This window comes from Myotis daubentonii, chromosome X (assembly GCF_963259705.1).
Source record: "Myotis daubentonii chromosome X, mMyoDau2.1, whole genome shotgun sequence".
NCBI classification, from domain to species: Eukaryota; Metazoa; Chordata; class Mammalia; order Chiroptera; family Vespertilionidae; genus Myotis; species Myotis daubentonii.
The window spans coordinates 121,367,947-121,377,132 of NC_081861.1; positions in this window are offsets into that span (position 1 = coordinate 121,367,947).

Sequence of the window (9,186 nt, forward strand, 5' to 3'; positions counted from 1 at the left end):
TCTTTGTAAAAAAAATGAGAATGTCTAATTACCAGTTACTATTATTAGCTGCTAACAATTTCTAAGTGTTCAAATTTATTTTGCTTTGCTCATCAAACCTAAAATTTAATTTGTATTTCCATTTGGTCTCTAATCCAAAGTTGTATTATGGTCTCATGAGCAGGAATTTTTAAATAGGCTTATTTCAAAATCAGATAGAAAGCACCCTAAACTCACAGTTATGACTAAAATGATATGCCATACAATATTATAATGATAAACTAACCTATGTATTGACTTACTATTTTACAACTGATTTCTAACTTCTTACCAAAATGTGGCAAGCAGTTATGGCCACTTAGTCGCTGGTCTGTGAGTGTAGAACACATGTGCTTAATTATTGTGCTTGCTTGTACAATATTTTATGAAAGGATATTAATAGTTTTCAATTTTTAAAAGGACCAGAGCACACATAAACTTTCTAATCAATCATACTTTTATGAGTTGTACAAACATGATGAACAAAGATAGTATTCGAAAATATTTTTTTGTTTACTCGTTCTAAAAGGACAGAAACAAATGAGGGAGAAAGATTGAAGTCTTAAAGGAAAGGCTATAAAATGTGCTTAATAAAATGTTCAGTTTTTAAAAACATGAGTCAATACCTAATATATTAGATGGAAATTCATAATAATTAATAGGACACCAGAGACTGTAATTGTGGTCTATAACAACATAGCAAATTGCAATAGGAATAAAATTTTGACATTTTGTTCAATTTATCACTCCAGAACAGAAAGGGAGATGGCTAGATGTAACTGCTTTCTTTTTCACATTAAGATGACCCAAGTGTTTTATTTGACTAGATGCTCAATGTGAAACCAAACCAAAATCTCTCATTACAGTTTGAACTTTTGAAAGTTAGACATCATAAGTTGAATGACCAGGTAAAGAAATGAAATACGGCCCTAGCCGATTTGGCTTAGTGGATAGTGCATCAGCCTGCGTACTGAAGGGTCCAGGGTTCCATTCTGGTCAAGGGTATGTACTTCGGTATGGGCTCCTCCCTGGCCAGGGCCCTGGTGGGGGTTTATGTAGGAGACAACCAATCCATGTGTTTCTCTTACATCAATATTTTGCTCTGTCTTTCCCTCTCTCTTCCACTCTCTCTAAAAATCAATGGGAAAATATTCTCGGGTGAGGATTTTTTAAAAAGAAAGAAAATATGATTGCCTGTTTTTTGAACATGGAAGGATTTTTACAGGTGTGATACCAAATTAGAGAACGAAAAAGAAATGAATGCTTTCAGATGAAAAACATGATGATGAAAAATATATAAATCTGCTCGGCTGGTGTGGTTCAGTGGTTGAGCATCAACCCATGAACTGAGAGGTCCCTGGTTCGATTCCTGATCAGGGTGCACGCCTGGGTTATGGGCTCGATCCCCAGTAGGGGGCGCGCAGGAAGCAACCAATCAATGTTTCTCTCTCACCGATGTTTCCATTTCCCTATCCCTTTCCCATCCTCTCTCTGAAGAAAAAATCATTTTTAAAAAAGAATCTAGAAATTCAATGATTATTACCAAAATGTTGTGAGGTACACCAAGGGATGAGGTGTGATGAGCAGTTCTGGATCCCAAAAGATGGATCATTGAAGACCAAATTGTGAGGCAATATTGTCAGGAGCATTTCCTACATGGAATAACATAAGATGGGTAATAATAAGAGTGTGATATGTACCCCTAAAGTAGACTGAACACTATGTAGGTTCAAGGGAAGAAAAGCAATCATGATTATTTAGAAGAATAAGGAAAACATTTCCTTGTTTTCTTCAATCAGCCACTGATTAAGCTCATTCTAAGAGATTCTGATTTTAGTTGGGCATGCATCAAGAAGTTTGAAACATAGACAGTGAATTCCACTCTGCCTAGGATGTAAAATGGTGCAGGATATCTTTGCTCCTAGAGTACAAGATAAATCCAGACAAAACAGAATCCATACTTTTCGAAAGGATTATCAGAGTAGTGAAGGAACTGAAGCCTAAATTAGATGAATTCCAGAGGGGGGAAAAAAAGCCCTTCTTCAGCTAATAGTGAGCCAAGGATGCTATTTGAGGGCAATTTCTGGGTTTAGCTATCAAGGTATTGATCAAAGTGTTAGCAGAAAGGACAAACTGAAGTCTGAAGGACTCATAAGTTCAAAGATAATTCACTCATCCTGACAATGCTCCCCACCCCGTTTTCCCTGAGAAGATGACAACAAAGGCAAGACTTAAAAGCAGAAAGAATTTGCACCGTCTTATGGAGTCTTCAATGTGAAACCAAACCAAAATCTCTCATTACAGTTCAAACTTTTGAAAGTTAGACGTCATAAATTGAAGTGACCAGGTCAAGAAATGAAATATGGCCCTAGCCGGTTTGACTCAGTGGATAAAGCATTGGCCTGTGGACTGTGGTGCCTTTATACCAATAAATCCAATGCTAAACCATGACCCAAACACCTCCTGGCTCAAATACGAAGATCAAGAAGGCAGTCTGTTCTCTTTCTCTGATATCTGTACTCCATAATTTCATTCCCGCGCATTCACTCTGATCACTGCCCCTTTTCTACCCAATTTCTTCCATCTTATAAACCGATCTTTATTATTCAATTGCATAGGATCACCAATCAATTGATCTTCATGTTTTTCCTCTCTCAACCCCTCAATTGTCACTTTCAACTTTATCCAGCCCAGCTTCCCTCACATACACTTTCATTTCTCCTCTCTTCATTTTACTTGCCTGACAAAATCCCAACCACAACTAAATATAACTCTCTGCCTATTTTATATCTGCATCTAAGCAGCTGAAGTTGAATGGAAAAACACAGGATCTCATTGTAAATGCATGAGTCCTGAGGGATTTATACCATATTTCCCTAATGCATTCGTTCCCCTACTATACCAGATAACTATTTCATACCTTCATCTCTCTTCACACAGTATGAATATTTCCTCTCATTTATTTTCAGTTCTTGACCTTTCTTATTTCCTAATGAAATAAAATATAACTGATAAAAGAGTCAACTCTTACCACCACATCTACCAATCTGCTTTCATCTGGATCTATATATCTTTTCCCTTCCTTCTATTGTTCTCAAAGAATGGTTACAGATGCTATCCAAAGCTAACCCTCACACTTGTGAACTGAGTCCTAATCTCTCTTGTCTACTCAAAGATGTAACTCTCTTTCTTTCCTTTTTCTTGAGATTTTTTACTCTGATATTTCTTAACAGCACATGAATAGCCTGTTCTCTCTCTTTCCCAAAATAAAACTCCTATAACTACATATCCTTCCTCTCCATTTCTTTGCCTCTCTTTAGATTAAAATCCTCAAAAAAACTATTTACATACTGTCTCCAATTATTTCCTATTCTCCTCTCTTTAACCCACTCCAATCAAGCTTTTACCCAAACTACATAAAACAGGTTTAATGACATTCTCTCATGGCTTCTATTCTGTGAGTTCCAATGATCAATTCACAATCTTCATTTTACTTGACCAGTTAACATCTGACACAATTGTTCATTTTTTCTTAGTTCAACCATTTTCTTCACTTGGCTTCCAGCACAATATTTTTTCTTGGTTTTCCTCTGATCACATGTGGCACAGAATATGGAGGGCATCGGTGATGTGCTGTGACCTCTCGCTGGCTATCTGGAGGCAGGATTGATGGGGATGGAGGTGCAGTGAGAATGCAGGGTGTCTGCTGAGCTAGCTCTCACTCCCTTAGCTACTCTCCCTTGGGAAGCCAGGGCTTGTGCGCCAGAGAAGCCCCCACACTCAGGTGCTGGGTGCCCACGAGGAGCCTGCCCCGCACCCGCACAGCCTCTTCCAAGTGAGCTGGGCCACAACTGCTGGGATCACAGAGGCCAGTGGGCTCCCTGTGGGGTCACGCAGAAGCCATTCTGCAAGGCCAGCTGGGAGAGAGTGCGCTGCCTGCCTGGCTTCCGTGTGGGCACTACCGGGCGGCCCAGAGGCCCATGCTGCGCCCCAGCCCATTACATCTGGCCATGCTCACCGCATCTCCACATGGGGACTCGGGCACTGTGACTCAGGTGGAGGGGAGCACGTGGGGGCCCGGGGTCCCAGGTGCTGCTCAGGGCCCAGAGGTCAGCTGGGACCTGCCCCTCCATGCTAGATGCTTGTGCTTTGATTGCTAGCCAGGCCTAGGGACTGCACTGTGCACAAATTTCATGCACCAGGCCTCTAGTTATTACAGTGGTCACCAACCTTTTGGACTTCATGGACCACCAGTAGTCCACGGACCACCAGTTGGTGACTGCTGAGTTATCACATAAAGACACAGCTTCAGATATCATCTATATGTTGATAATTACCAAATTTATAATCCAGTTTAGATTTCTCACTAGAACACTAGTCTGATGAAACTATCTACATGATTTTTCCCTTAAGATCTTTTAAAAAATATATTTTATTGATTTCAGAGAGGAAGAGAGAGGGAAAGAGATAGAAACGTCAATAATGAGAAGGAACATTGATTGGCTACCTCCTGCAAGCCCCACACTGGGGATCAAGCCTGAAACCTGGGCATGTGCCCTGACCAGGAATCAAACCATGACCTCCTGGTTCATAGGCTGACACACAACCACTGAGCCACGCTGCCCGGGCAATATACATGTTTTACTCCCTTACTACAGATCACTGCTCAACTTTCCTGTAAGAAAAGAAGTTGTTTCCTGATTTGCCTTGATTTTCTCCCTTATTTACTCCCTCCATTATCCCATTTCCTTTTCTTCATACCACTTACAACTGTCGGATATATTCCATATCATATTGTTATATATTTATTTTCTGTCCCTCTCCTAGCATGCAAAATGTAATCAGACAAAAACAGGGGCTTTGATTTTAGTTCAGTGCTATAGCCCCAAGTTTAGAATAGTACCTAACATATATGGTGCTTCAAAAATGTTTGTTGAAAAAATATATTTTAATGAAGACCAAAATTTGTTTTGTTTTAGAAATTTGTAAAATAAATTTTTAAACTAATTTTCTTTCAACTATACATTGATGACTCTAAGGATTGTTAATATTTATTTTGTTGACAGCAAGAGTTTTTCCCTACTTGTCTTACTTTCCATAATTAAGATTCTATATTTTCTTTTGGATGTACATTCTATGAGAAGGCAGATATGTGGTTAATAAAGGTAAGAGAGAAATATCTTAGAGATATTCTTATCCCTTAACTCTTTCAAAATGAGAGACTACACTAATTTACATACCATCTGAAGATGAAAAGGCCTAGAGGTGGTAGGAAGATAATTAAAACCTAGATCTGACAGGCTTGTTGAGGAACAAAGCAATTCTTGTTAAATTACTATATCATTGTAGTCTGGAGGGGTTAGAGATCTTGATATGATTATTAATATACTCACTTTTGATTTGTTTAAGCAATTACTTTGTTTAATGGATGAAAAGCAATATGCTTGCTATGAAAGGTTCACCTAACAGCCTTCTATATTTAATAGCCATACAATTGTCTACAAGAAGAAAGATTAAGGCAAGCCTGTCTGAACTAATACATGAAAAGAGTCTCACAAGAAACAATTATATACAAAGTAATAAACTCTCAATATCATTTAAACTCATGTGCAAAAATTGAATATTCAAATTAATTTTCATAAAAATCTATAGACATTTTATTCCATTGAGTATTAATATAGTTATGGATACTGTTCATCAATTGTGTTTTGTCTCTTATTTTCAATCCTTTTTAAAAAATTTTCTCTGTTGGCATTATATATAAAAAGTATTTCAAGATGTGCATAAACCATTGGTTTGTCAAATCAGTATTCAAAGGATAATACTGTTGCAAACAATTTTTCTGGGGAGCTAAAATAATTATATTCCTTTCCTGTTGGTATTAGAAAAGCATTCTTGCAACACTTTCGTGGGCAGAAATGCTAACTCGAAACATCTTTGCAAAGAAAACTCACTCTGAGGGCATTTGGATTGGTTTAACATGAACATATTTGCAGCAATTTTCACATCTGTAAAAAATAATTACCTAAGAATTATTTCAAGGTTGATTATATATAAATACTTTTAATGAGATACATTTTAATGTAATTAAACTGGTATAAGAAAGCATTTTCTACTTTTCTAGCAGATAGAAGAAAAGACACTGGAGCATTCAGATGAGCTGAACTTAAAAATTCTGTATTTTCAATTCTGATTTATTCCTAACCGTATAATGCTGATGTCTTTTCCCTGCAGTGTTTGCAGATTTCTTTTGAGCATCAGTTTCACTCAGTAGTCAATTTATAATGAAGATTATGTAGAAGGTGACAGGTTAAAATCAGGCCAAATGTTAATGCCAGGTAAAAAGGCCAAAATAATATAAGAATTATGTCTGGGAGGAACTCTAGTGTGATTTACTTAGTAAACTATGATAAGGAGAAACCGCTATAAAAGTAATGAATGTTTTACTGAAAACATAAGGTGTTTTCTCCTCCTATTTGCATCCCATGGAAACAAGCTGACTTTCAATGAGAATGAATCACATTCCACTTTAGACTGATGAACAATACAATTCTTTATGCAGAACACAATCAAGCTGTGGAATTCAATTCTGCAATATATCATTGTGGTAAATAGTTTAGCAAAATCCAGGAAAGCATTAAATGTTGCTATGAATAAGAATGACATTTACAGCCATGCTAAGTAGGTCACAAGGTTTAAAGGGCTCTCTGCCCTCTAGCAATGGGGCACAGGAGAATTTGTTTGAAGGTCAGAAAGTAATGTTTCAAAGGAAAATAAACAAAATATTCTCCCTACAGAGGCGTGCAGAAATGGGGTAATTTGACAGATGTGGGAATTAGGAAAGGCAAAAATGGCTGAAAAAAACAATATATTTTGGATGAAAAATATTTCTTTCTGTAACATAGCAACGTTCAGTCATCAGATTGCTCACTGCTTACATTTGCTCTTCCCATGCACTAAGACATGTAAGAGAATGGTCTTAACATTATTTATAAAACCTCAATTATAGCTAACTCAAATTTCAAAGCAAGAGTCATATGGGAAATAATTGTATATTATTGCCAAGAAAAGTATACAGCAATGAAAATGGGTAAAGAGAGCTGCATGCAGTAACATAACATAGACACATCTAAAAGATACAATATGAAAACTAAAGATCTTGTTAATGTAAAACAAAACAAAACAAAAAACACACAAAATATTCAAATCTGTAAGGAATTGTTGTGAGTTTATTTGAGCCAAACTGTTGACAATTGCTAGGAAGCAGAATCTCAACGTATTGAAATAGTGCTCCAGAGAATGGCGGGGTTGTTTTGTTTTGTGTTTTTTTTTGTTTTGTTTTTTTACCTTGTTTTATACATTACCATCAAAGAGATGATGTAAGAGGGTTACGTGAAATCCATTGGTGATAGACTAGGGAGGCAGGGGAAAGCAAAGCCAGTGTGTGTGTGGAAAACCTCTAGGACTGGATAAAAGGTAAAATGTTAGGCATCTGCTTCTTTTACACAGGTGGGTACAGGATAGTTAACAGTCAACAATTAGTATGATAACAATAACAATGAGGGGATCTGTGATCTCACCTTGGCACCATTTGTTGTGCCCTGAGGGGTCCGGAAAAAGGGAAGTTACAAGTTGCCCTGACATTCCACAGGTATGTTACCTTAGATGCAAAAAGACAATAGGCTCAGTAAAGATCGAAGTTGATCTTTGTCAGGGAAGATACTGACCTAGGACATGACTACCCACTGTACACTGCTTTTTAATGAAAAAAAAATTAATTTCAGACCATCTTTTGTGGTTACTTTAAGTTTTTGAGTTTGCAAGGCTGACATGCAGGCCTTCCCTAAGTTAGTCAGTCAGGTTAGCGTGTCACTCCTTTTCACCCACAATCCCTTACAATAACATCTTTACAAAAAGAAAACACAAAATTAAACTTAAGTATTTAAGAAAGGTTACTTATGTGATAAAACCATGTGGGAAAGTGAGCGGGTGATTACTATAAATGACTGGAGCATGGTTATTTTTATGAGAGAGGATGGTTGTAACAAGGATGTAGCCAAAGAGAGAATCTTACAGTGCTGAAATGTTATATTGTTGTTCTAGGTTGGGATTTACACTCATTTCCCCCCTCAGCCCCAAATTGTCATCTCTCTCTGTGAAGCTGATGCCTAGAGTCTTCATCACCTGGGCTACCTAGGCCTCTGGATTCTGGTTGGGTTTGGCTAGTGGAAGGCACCAGCCAGAAATTGCAGTGCAAGAAGAGAGAGATTTGTTTTTTCTACTCTTCATTCCAGCTCTTTTTCTACCTTACTCTCAGCTAATACCTATGTTTTCATGGAGAATTCCTGATGACCAAATAACAGAAGTGGAAAATATGTAGGTCTGGTTTAAAGATGGGTCTGCAGGATATACTGGCAGCAGACATAATGTAACCAGACAATCAATGGGTCCGGGCTGCCTGTCACTACGTGAGCCAATTCAGCAGAGACAGGGTTGAATCATATATGAGCCTTTATTCCAATGCTGCCGGCAGGATGGGAGAGCAGCAGGTCATCCACAAAAATCTGCTCTGCACCTCCACCATAAGCCAGCTGCTTACATTGGGTAGGAGGACGAAGATTACATGGGGAAGTAGGCAAAAGGTATGCCAAATGGGCAGTTTACAGGTCTAGAGTAGCGGTTCTCAACCTGTGGGTCGAGACCACTTTGGCGGTCAAAGGACCCTTTCACAGGGGTCACCTAAGACCATTCTGCCTATCAGATATTTACATTAGGATTCATAACAATAGCAACATGACAGTTATGAAGTAGCAACGAAAATAATTTTATGGTTAGGTCACAACATGAGGAACTGTATTTAAAGGGCCAGAAGGTTGAGAACCACTGGTCTAGAGATTTGCAAAGGCCTGCAGGAATGCAAATGCTGGGGTCTTCAAAGGCTTGTGATATGCAAAGGGTTGGGGATCCTCAAAGGGCTGGCGATATTCAAAGGGCAGGGGGGTCTTCAAAGGGCAGGGGGGTCTTCAAAGGGCTGGTAGCTCTGGCTTCTGCAACAAAGTTTCCATGCTAATAGGCAGCTCCTGGATAGGGATAATGGGCTGCATTTCCAGGTGAGGTCCCAGGTCCCATACAACTCCCAGCCAGGTTAGAATGTGCCCTCTTTAATCA